This window comes from Silene latifolia, chromosome X (genome assembly GCF_048544455.1).
Source record: "Silene latifolia isolate original U9 population chromosome X, ASM4854445v1, whole genome shotgun sequence".
Lineage (NCBI taxonomy): Eukaryota > Viridiplantae > Streptophyta > Magnoliopsida > Caryophyllales > Caryophyllaceae > Silene > Silene latifolia.
Genome location: NC_133537.1, coordinates 250,827,772 through 250,839,248, shown reverse-complemented (window position 1 = coordinate 250,839,248; position 11,477 = coordinate 250,827,772). Strand labels below are relative to the sequence as shown.

General features: G+C 34.9%; 1 long non-coding RNA gene across 1 annotated transcript; it reads left to right on the top strand.

Moving 5' to 3' along the window:
• Positions 1 to 166: 166 nt before the first annotated feature.
• LOC141623904 (uncharacterized) lies at positions 167 to 1,541 on the top strand. Its single transcript, XR_012533722.1, has 3 exons — positions 167 to 545; positions 775 to 843; positions 1,029 to 1,541. It is a non-coding gene; the product is annotated as an uncharacterized LOC141623904 (long non-coding RNA).
• Positions 1,542 to 11,477: the final 9,936 nt, after the last annotated feature.

The window sequence follows — 11,477 nt, the reverse complement described above, 5'->3', positions numbered from 1 at the left end:
TTATAATTATGGCACAAATGGTATGTTGGCAAGGAGACTAGATGATAAGAGTCTATATAATAACATAAAAAGGCTTCTTGAGCCTCTATAGAGATGCCACGTGTCACATGTTATCTTGATGCCACATCACAAAATAAAACTTATCTGCCACCTAAGGCTGTCAATTGTCCAACCGTAAAAATAGAACAAAACAGCCAGTCCAGACTGTTGAACTCCTCGTCCCATCATCTTCCCACCCCTGCGTATCTTTCGTATAGCTTCACATAGGAAAAAAAAAAACAGTCATCTCAAAATAAATGCCTCAATTAATCACCCCATTATTGCTTCTTGATTACCAACTCCATTATTATATGGATTGTAATCATTATATCATCATCACTAATCATTAATTGGAGATTAAGCCAAGAAAATAGTACAATTAAGAATATTTATCTCCTAAGGACTTTAGATGTTATCCCTTCATCTCCCCAAAGCCTCTTCAATACATTCTTCCCCCTTAAAATAGAGCTACAGCTCATAAATTCCCTTAGGGTGTTGTAAAACTTGTAAGCTTACCTCTCATCTGATCTCCTTATTTACAAAATCAATAATCTCGGTGATGGAATTTATTTCGATTTTTTTTTTAAAAGTTGCGGTGTATACTATGATTTTATGTTCATGCTTTCTGGCCTTTTTAATTAGTCTGCTTCTTTAATTATTTGCCATGTTTCTTATGTTCATTCTTTTGTGGCTAATTTGTAATTTGGGGATAGCGATGGTTTTTGGTGTGATTAGGTAAGGACAGTACTTGCCTTTGGTATGCTTGGTTGAACAGGAAAGAAAATAACACTCCCTTACACTCAGGTATCTCTTATTGATTGGTGTACTCCTTACAATTCGTTAAGCACGAACGGATAATTTTCTTTTTCCTAAACTATTGGTTGACCGGCTGACTTATAAATTATAATCATGGTATGAAATCTGATTGCATCGATGTTTTTTTTCCCATATGCTTTATTTCCTAATTCATTTCCGCTTTATGTATGTAGTTTCCATTTTGCAGAAAAAGATATGCAGTAACACGTTTAGTCACGCATCGCTCAGCTTTAATTGGACTTTAAGAGTTCAGACATACACAAAGTGAAAACCTATGTCCATTTCAAAGCTAATTGATCGCAATCACCTATAAACCTGTCTATACTTGATGTGCCAGAATATTTCCTTAACAAAGAATTACAAACTCCTAGATCTCTTCTTGACATGTCGGTTGCAGGTACCATGATGCTTCATATAGATCGCAGAATATCATGCAATTTGGAGTTGTCTACTCTACTCCATCTAATTTAACTTTATTTTCCTTCTTTTGCATGAAGAGATTTGTAGAGTGGCATAATTGAGTTATTAAATGGATGATTTATACCTTTATTTTTGTTAAAATTGGATTTTTGAGATGATGATTGTAGAATTTGTCCTACGATAGCCTCATGTGATTCTTGCTAACAAAGTGAGGTATGCTTGAGGATAATATATTTGCTATAACTGATCAAGCTTTACCTAGAAAACCGATCTTTGGTAATGTAAAAGGTAAATGGTTTTTGTCGCATGTTTTCTTAATATCCTTTGTTGGAGTATAAATCCTCATGAGTCGCGTCGGTGAAAAAGAGAGATTATCATCTTATAAGGCGCAGGGTGTTTCCCATTGCCAATTGGTTTTGGGAGATTAGAACATTCTTGGGCTTGTGAGTTAGACTTCTCTCCTTCACCGCGGGTAAGGTCAGACCCATCTCGTGTTTATTATCCTTCTTGACATGTCGTTTCTAAAGCTTTGTAATTTTCTCGTATCCTTTTACAACTCCCTGTATCTGAAATGTGACAAATACAAATTTAGTGCATAGACAATTATAATATCCTTCTTCCTCTACCCTCAAATTTTATCATCAGGTTTTCTCCTTTTTAATTTTGGGTTAGGGAAATTTTTCAAATGTTAATATGTGATTTCCTCCGTAACCGTATCTTAAGTACTTCCAAATGCAATTTAGCTTGCGAATTTGGTTGAATGAATATAAAACAATGTATGAAGATGTCAATGACGGCCTAATTAATGAAATCATACATATATGAGCTGTCTCGAAGGCGAAGTCATTCATGTGTCAGTTGGGTCAATAAGAGTATAAGACGTTACTTGAATAAAACTACTGTATTACCGCACTATCTTTATTGCTCTTTAGGTAAGATATCAAGACAATCAAGTACATACATATAATGTCTTATTCATAAGAGAACATTTTATGATGGTTGATTTTAGATTTCCATAAACAAAATTCTAAGAGGATTACATGTACTACTATGACAAGATAAAGAAAAGGTGCAGCTGTTGTAAACTTGTAATCAACCTTACTTCTTAAAATAAATATAATAATTTATATTAGTAGACAATAGTTTTCGTGTAAAACATCATTGTCCGTTAAGTTTAAATGACACTTGTATATAAGAATGCATAAAGAAAAACAATATATTTATCATATAAACACAAGTGGTATGAATATATGATACTTGATACAATTTGTTAATTTATATACAAGGCGATTCTACATTTTACACTATTTTATTAAACCCTTTTTGTTTTGTTTGAATGAAGAAAACTCAATTAAACCCTTAGTTAAATGACATTTTCTTATACCCAAGTAGGACATATGAACAAGCATCCGTGTTATCCTCGTATAAAACTTAATAGTAAGTATTTGTGAGGTTTAATATATAACAATTTCTAAATAAGTATTTTAAGAAACCCCGTGATTTTCACGGGTTACAAAACTAGTTATATTATGAGAGACCGCAAGAATTATTTAAAACAGAGAACATCGAGACAACAATTATAACTGAACAAAGACTTCTCTATTATCAAATATTCTATCCAAAATGCCGCAACTACCGAGATTTTACAATCATATCCCCCTTAAAATTTAGGTTACGTCCCCGTAACCTAGGTCACTAATGAAAATACTATTACCAAGTCAACATGCCCGAGCTCAATGAATATAACAAAACATAGCACAATCGTTTATTTAGCATGATTGGTAACAAATTACTTATTTAAACATGAATCACACACACTTTTTAAGCTAACTTGTTCCCAAATTCCCAGTTATACGTACAAAACTAAACTCTGCAATCAGTATATTAAACTTAATAATGCAACGACATAGAGCCATTACTACAAATCATAATTCAACTTCTAATTAACTTTGGTAAAGATAAACACATCATGTCAACATTAATAACAGTATTAACTGCATATACTATTATATAGTTACGGGTGACAACATTCCTAGTGTTATATCTTACCCATTAACAATCTTGTTACCTATGTTATAACACATGTTACCCCAACAATCTGGTCATAAGATCTCATAAACTAATAATTAAATTCACATTATCATATGTTAAAGGTATTACTCCGACTGTACAACCAACACATAAAAAACCAATTTAATATTTTTCCATTCTCTTGAAACTTATTTAGACAACAACAAGTTATGCACGATTTGATTAATTAACTCTTTAAAACATAAAGATTACACAACATACACTTAACCAAGCCAACATGATCACATACTAATTTATCACACTATCTAATTCTACCGTGTACCTCGTGGTTTTCGGTTTTCTACGTTGTACCCCGCCTTTTTTTTATGTTCTATGGAGTACCTCTAAACTCTATACATTAGTTTATACCATGACCTTATTTATTGTCATTGCTAACTTAGTTTCTTAAATGGCCTATTAAATCGTCTATTTATCATTCCAATTACTCGATAACCTACTCATTTACTTATTAGTTCGCCGAATTACTCATTAGCCCAAGAAATAGTATACTAAGTAAAAGTTCAAAAAATCTCCATTATTATGTGATGAATCATAACAGATGTTTAATAGTAGTTGGTGCTTATTAAAAGTGATCTGTGATGTTTCTCATATAGAGGGGTGATACAATATTAATAAGTTAGAATAAAGGTCAAACTACGGTTCTTTGATAGTGATAAAGTCAATGGATAGTTAAAGGAGGTGATGATGGAGAAATAAGTAAGAATATTAGGGGTACAGTGTAGAATTAAAAAAAAGGAGAGGTACAACATAGAAAACCGAAAAACACAGGGGCACATCGTAGAATATCCATATACCTTTTATAGGTTCACTCTAGTAACGATGTTTTATGCTTAGTTCTGAATAGAATTTTTTTTTTAATCCTCACATATACCGTCGTGCAAAGACAGCAAATAAAATATAACATTCAAATTTCAAGGTTTTGACCCCAACTTCCTTGTCAACAAACATAACACATGACAAATCCGCAGAAGAAAACAATAATATTAACAATACCAGGATCTATTCCAAATGTCATAATTTATCATATACGTAATCAATTAAAGTTTCACAGTCAACTCCATCTTTATCTAGTTAACATTCATGTTGCATATACGTAGACAATATTACATAACATCATTCCGATAGAATTACCAAATATAATATTTTTATTTTTTACCGCATATCAGTGAACATAATATCTGTGATCCTATCATTAATATCATGAAAGTACACTATTAGAACAAATTTCACAAAGTCCATGCAATGATTAAGAAATTTTATTAAAACCTTGTCGTAATTTCACACATTTATAAAAATTAGAAAACATGCTGTAAATTTCAAAAATCACTAATAAATAATTCTTAACTTTTTTTTGTCTTTTTTATGCTTTTTTGAAAATTCATAGAGTTATCGACATATGAGAATAAGAATCAAGTCCATAGTTCAAATAATCAATTTAAAAAATTTTGTACAACTCAAATGGTCTGAACAGAATTTTATCATCACATAGTTACAAATCTGGATAAACATGCAAAAAATTACCATTAAATATCAGCACATTAAGTTTTAACGTGGCTTATCAATTTAGAAATGTATACGAGTCCTTTAAATAGTGTAGGTGGAATCATAAATAAATTTTAACTACATATTAAATGGCAAATTTTACAAATTTATAGGTCGAAAACATGACTGCACAGTAACATTCTGACCGTTGTTCACTAAAACATCTATTTCTCCTAAACTTTAAATCATCTAAGCATGAAACCAGCGGCAATTGAAAGCTAATACACAAGGGTATCACACATAAAAATTTAGTTCATAGATGATAAACAGGCTAGAAACGACAGTCGAAAATATTAGGGGTAAAATCTGAGAAATTAATTAAGTTTACAAGCAATCTTCACAATCATAACGTATAAAAGACACACAAGAAAAGTTATACCAAGACCCAAATTTTAGTAGTACCCCATACTATCTCCAAAAAACAAACTTCGTCTCGAAGTTTCCTAATAAATACTTTGTTAAAACACGATGAATATCTAAAATGCCCATACAACATTAATCCTCCCATTCCCATCATTAAATTGATACATCTAATTCTAAACATAAATAACTAAACATGGTTTCGGGGTAACATAGTCTGCATATCACTAGACATGAATTGTTATTCACTTGCACATATTATATGCATCCAACGATTCATAGCATCCAAGGAATTAACTTAATCATAGTTTTATCAATATATACAATGTCAACTCAATTCAATATATCCGTAAGATGCCTCACAAGTTACGCCAAACAATAAACATGCACGCTACATACCCATATGCACACGGCTCAAGGCCAAATTAACAATCTAACTTACCTCAACTCCGCGTCCTGCAACAAGGTTAGAAATTTTCTATATTTAAGACAAACAATTGACTCTTAAGACAGAAAGTACATTCTAATTACCCCATGCATTCAATTTCTCTCGAGGTGACCGGCTCAAAACTGAGAGGGCCATGGTACGAATTCGGCGCGCTCTCCTAACCGTACGAAGAGGGGCTCTTAACAGTTTTTACTCGGGGTTCATTTTATTTAGACACATCCTAAGTTAATTATTGTTCATTGGTTTAGGTCTGAGGATCGATTTGCTCTGATACCACTTTGTAACACCCTCATTTACTCAGGATCCTTTAGCTAGGCCTCCCAAGTAAATAAGACTGTTACCATCTCAGATTGACCTGAGGTAATGAATAACAAAGTAAGACAAAACGCAGTACTTTAAGTAAATAATATTAATTGGCTTCATTACATTGTTCCAAAATGAATAATTGTAATTAAATAAAATACAACTGCAGCGGAAACTAAATAAAACGAATGATAAATAGTGGATGTTCATTTTAAGTGATCTAGACAGCTAAGTATATATCAGTGTCTCATGCCCTTCTGCTCCCATCTAAGCTAGCTCTATTACCTGTAATCAATCTGCTCCCCAAAATTTGGTTCATCACAGGTGTTTAACGAATACACGACCAACCCAACGGTTGCGTATAAATATCTAAACAATAAGAATAATACAACAATAAGACAGTCAAAATATGCAAATGCTCAATCTCGTGCACAATTCCAAGAGTCACAGATCCTCCGAGACACCCATATATATATATATATATATATATATATATATATATATATATATATATATATATATGTGTGTGTGTGTGTGTGTGTGTGTGTGTGTGTGTGTGTGTGTGTGTGTGTGTGTGTGTGTGTGTGTGTGTGTGTGTGTGTGTGTGTGTGTGTGTGTGTGTGTGTGTGTGTGTATATATATATATATATATATACTCCGAGGTACCCATATCAATACTCCGAGACACCCATAAAAACAATATCAAACTCCGAGACACCCTTTTATATACCGTCACCCGTGATTCGGTTTATACAAACAATAACAAAGTCCGAGACACCCTTTTATATACTGCCACTCATGGTCCGGTCTTCATACATCACCCGCTACCCCTGGACCGGGTCTTCATACAACCGCAATACAAGTATGCAACAAGGATAATAATAAATAATCGGATAAACAATAACAATAATCAACCAACAACCAACATCCAATTCCAATCAATATTCAACTGATAAATTACACCAATACACATTCAAGTTGAGTAGATAACCTACCTGACAATTGGCAAGCTAATCCAATTAAGCAGCTTAAAGCAATCTAAATAAATAGCCATCCAATTAATAGTGCTCCCCAACAAATCCGTCACCTTGATAAATAATAATTACAAATTACTATCTACAAATTATGTAATATAATTGAATTAAGTATAAATTAATCATACTAATTATAAACTAGATTCATTAGTTATATTATTACGAAATTCCATAATTTAAACCCGTCTCAACCCAGACCAAACCCGTCGTACAAAAAAAAGAAAAAGAAAAAAACGAACAATTGAATAACCACCCACGTCCATCTCATACTCCCAATACCGGTGTACCATGCATAACCCCCAAAAACAGCCCCTTCAACAACCACCACCCACAGCCAAACACCACCCTCAAAGGCCACCTATTCAGCCACCACTTCTACTCACCAGCCACGGTGCAGCAGCCACCCAAGAAACACCTACAACACCTCCAACTCCAAGCCCTACCCCAACATCAACAACAACTCACCTAAACCCGACGTAACGAATACATTACACGGTTGAACCACTTTTCCCGACCACCACCAACACTAAAGACCTCCAGCGTCCTCCACCGTACCCTGCACCACCAACAACCCAGTCAGGCCACCATACCTCGCCCTAGTTGCCACCCATGACTCAACAACAACAATAAACAAACAACTCTCCCAAACCCATGTAATCAACTCGTTTTATATACTATCCACCACTCAAACCACCACCACCACCACTAGCTGCCCACAACTGCCACGAACCACTAGTTGCAACCCTTGCCCAAGTCGTGGTCTAGACAAGTCACGATGGGAGTCTAAAAATCCTAGCTATACATGGTTTAGCACAACAATACACTTCTCGTATTTTCCGGCAACCACCGCGGAAAACACCACCTTTTACCACCCCGGTACCACCACCAAGGTCGACTAACCACCAGGACTCACCCAACCCCGGCCCAGGTGCATTATTTTCCCCAGAATAGATACTAAGTACATCTTTGCCCTAGCTGCATTATTTTCAACATCATGAAAATCATTCTTGTTTAGATTTTTGAGTGGCCACTTAAGATACTTAAGTTTGTTGACTAGGTTATACATTTTTGTCCCAGACAAGTTTTTACCCCAATGCAATTTAACACTATTATTACTATTATTACTATTATTATTATTATTATTATTATTATTATTATTATTATTATTATTATTATTATTATTATTATTATTATTATTATTATTATTATTATTATTATTATTATTATTATTATTATTATTACTACTATTACTATTATTGTTATTGTTGTTATTGTTGTTATTGTTGTTGTTATTATTATTATTATTGTTGTTGTTGTTGTTGTTGTTGTTGTTGTTGTTGTTGTTGTTGTTGTTGTTGTTGTTGGTGGTGTTGTTGTTGTTATTGTTGTTGTTGTTGCTATTGTCATTATTATTATTTATTATTATTATTACTATTTATTATAATTGTTATTATTATTAATACTACTACTACTATTATTATTTTTGTTATTATTATTATTATCATATTAATATGTTGCAAAAGCTATTACACACGGTCCAAAACACGGCGTAACTTCTTTTCCGACTCATTCATTATTTTTTTATTTTATTCCGTCTCATAATATAATTCTTTAATTAATAATATGATAAAACATATTTTGAAATATAATTTATAAATCACAAAATGACATTTCCACCGTTGACTAACCATTGACCAAGTCCTAAAAGACGGGGTATTACCGAACCTCTACATGCCGCCATCTCCCCTTGGTCATTCATGATGTGGGGAATGGACATCGTTAGTCCGCTACCAAGGGCGCCAGGAAACAGGACATATATGCTGGCAATGATAGACTATTTCTCCAAATGGATAGAAGCAGAGGCACTTCCCGAAGTAAAAGAAATACATGTAACTTCCTGTATCAAGCGAAATATGATTTACTTGTTTGGCATTCCTTCAGAAATCCAATGGACAAGCTGAGTCGAGCAATAAGATTGTTATTGAAAATATGAGGAAGAGACTGCACGAGTTAGGAGGCAAATGGATAGATGAGCTTCCCCTTGTCCATTGGTCTGACAGAACTACCCGAAAGGTGGCAACAGGTCAAACCCCCTTCAGTCTGGTGTTCGGCGCAGAAGCGCTAATACCATCAGAAGTCCTGTTACGTACCCATAGGTATGGATGTCAAACAAAAGACTAGAACCAGGTTGAAATGACCAGGAGCCTGGACACTATAGACGAACTAAGAACAAGAGCTTACATATGCTTGGCTTCATACAAACAGTCAGTGGCAAGGTCATATAACAAAAACGTGAAGGTAAGGCTGTAACATCCCCATACACAAAAGTGCCTTACCAAAACCACCTTAGCATATAAGGGTGCTACCATCTCGGTTACCCTAGGTAGTATGCATCACAGAAACCATAATAAAACCACTTTATTAAAAACAACAGAAAAGAAAAGGTTACAAGTCCAAAACTCCAAACGGTACAACCAAAACCAAAAGTCATAAATCTAAACTCAGCTACAACTAATCGACACAACAGTGATGACTCCGCCTGTCCATGTCCGCGAGCTATCATAACATCCATCACCTGCTAGTCAACTGCTCACCATCCCCGAATGGATCACTACAGTTTGGAAAACATAAAACGGTGGCAGTCAACTATATAACCAAATCAATATACGCAGCGGAAACAAAATACAACAACACTATCAGTCCATATCCAACTCCAACAGTTATCAATCACTGACTACACACTAAAGTGTGTAGCCCTGCCAGGTTACCCATCACAACGGGTAACCCACACCGCCAGTGGGCACCGCAGTCGTACCACCTAAGCCCCGATCATCGCAACGAGCGATCCCAGCTCCTTACTGTGCACATCTCCCTTGTGACGGAAGTCACAAGGGGCGAACATGGGTATGAAACCATCTCCCAACATAGTTCCACAACAATCAACCAACCAATAATACAATCCAATCAACTTCCATCAATTCCAATCAAAGATAACGTACCAACAATTAATCACAAGTAATTAATCAGTTACACAGCCAACTGAGTAAGGAAACACTACCTTATTGGCAATCCAGGCATTCATAGCAATCAATCAGAAAGGCTCCTCTACGAATTCGTTGTAATACTACAAATTTATGAGTCTCTGGGTACTCTATCGAGTAGGCCTTACTCTGTTGAGTAAGGGTGTTTTGCATTTTAAAATAGTTTCTGACCTGTAGGGTACTCTATCGAGTACCTTTAGGTATTCGATAGAGTAGCCGGCACTCGATCGAGTAGGTCAGTTACTCGATCGAGTAGCCCGGTTTACGGGTGATGTTTTGTCGGGTTTTGTTAATAACACGGATTAATATTGATGTGTGTCTTTTATATGATGTTTTACACCCTATTTTACACGCATTTCAAAGCTCATTTATGTAGTTTAAGCTGCCATTTTCCCCATTTTCGTCTACTTTCGTATTTTCTTGTAATATTGCAGATTATTGCGGAAATGAGTAGATATCGAGCTAAATCCGTCCCAAGTACTAGGCATTGCATTTGACGTGAAGTGTTCACTCAAGAAACGAACTTGGTGCGCGTATCGAGGCCCGAAAGATGAATTCACGAAGCTTTTGGGGCCAAGTACCAGTTATTTCAGTCGATCGACCGGTCTTTATGGTCAATCGACTAGAGCACGAGTTACAGGAGCTACTGTTCAGCGCGTATCAGTCGATCGACCGGATGCCTTGGTCGATCGACCACACCGATAAATCTGACGCAAGTTTAAAGATCGAGAAGTTAGAAGCCCATTGTAATTAGGTTTAGGAATAAGAGTTGCGTAATATTTCTATATAACGTAATCTTAGTTTTCAGAATAAAGAAAAAGCTATTATCAAGTCATTAATATCAGTTAGTTAGGGAAATAATTAGGGTTCTTGAGATTATTTCGTCATCAATAAAGTTTCTTTTTGCATTCGGTTTTGATCTTTCTTCTGCAATTCCTATATACGGTATTCTTCTGTTCTAATATTCAGTTTTATTGCTTTCATTTGTAGTATAGAATTGCTAGGTTAGATCTCCCGAAGCCAAATTATCGTTTTATGTTAATCATTTGTTCAGTTAATTTAAGTATGAATTCTTTAGCTTTATTTGATAATCTTATCGCTGTTTTTATCATGAGTGTGAGTAGCTAAATACCCTGTGCTAGGATGTAGGGGATCTGTCGAAGTAGGCGGCATTAGAATTCGTAGGTTTGAGTCGCGCTACGGTCGATCGACCGCCTACCCTGGTCGATCGACCGGCCACGTGAGATACGTTTCGTTTTAATTAATTTAATTGCTATATTTGACAAATCGAGTGCACGCGACTAGTTGAATGTTTAGGAATTGACCGACCTGATAAGATCGAAAGATAGGGAAGGGAAATAGACTACCTAATTAAGACGGCTA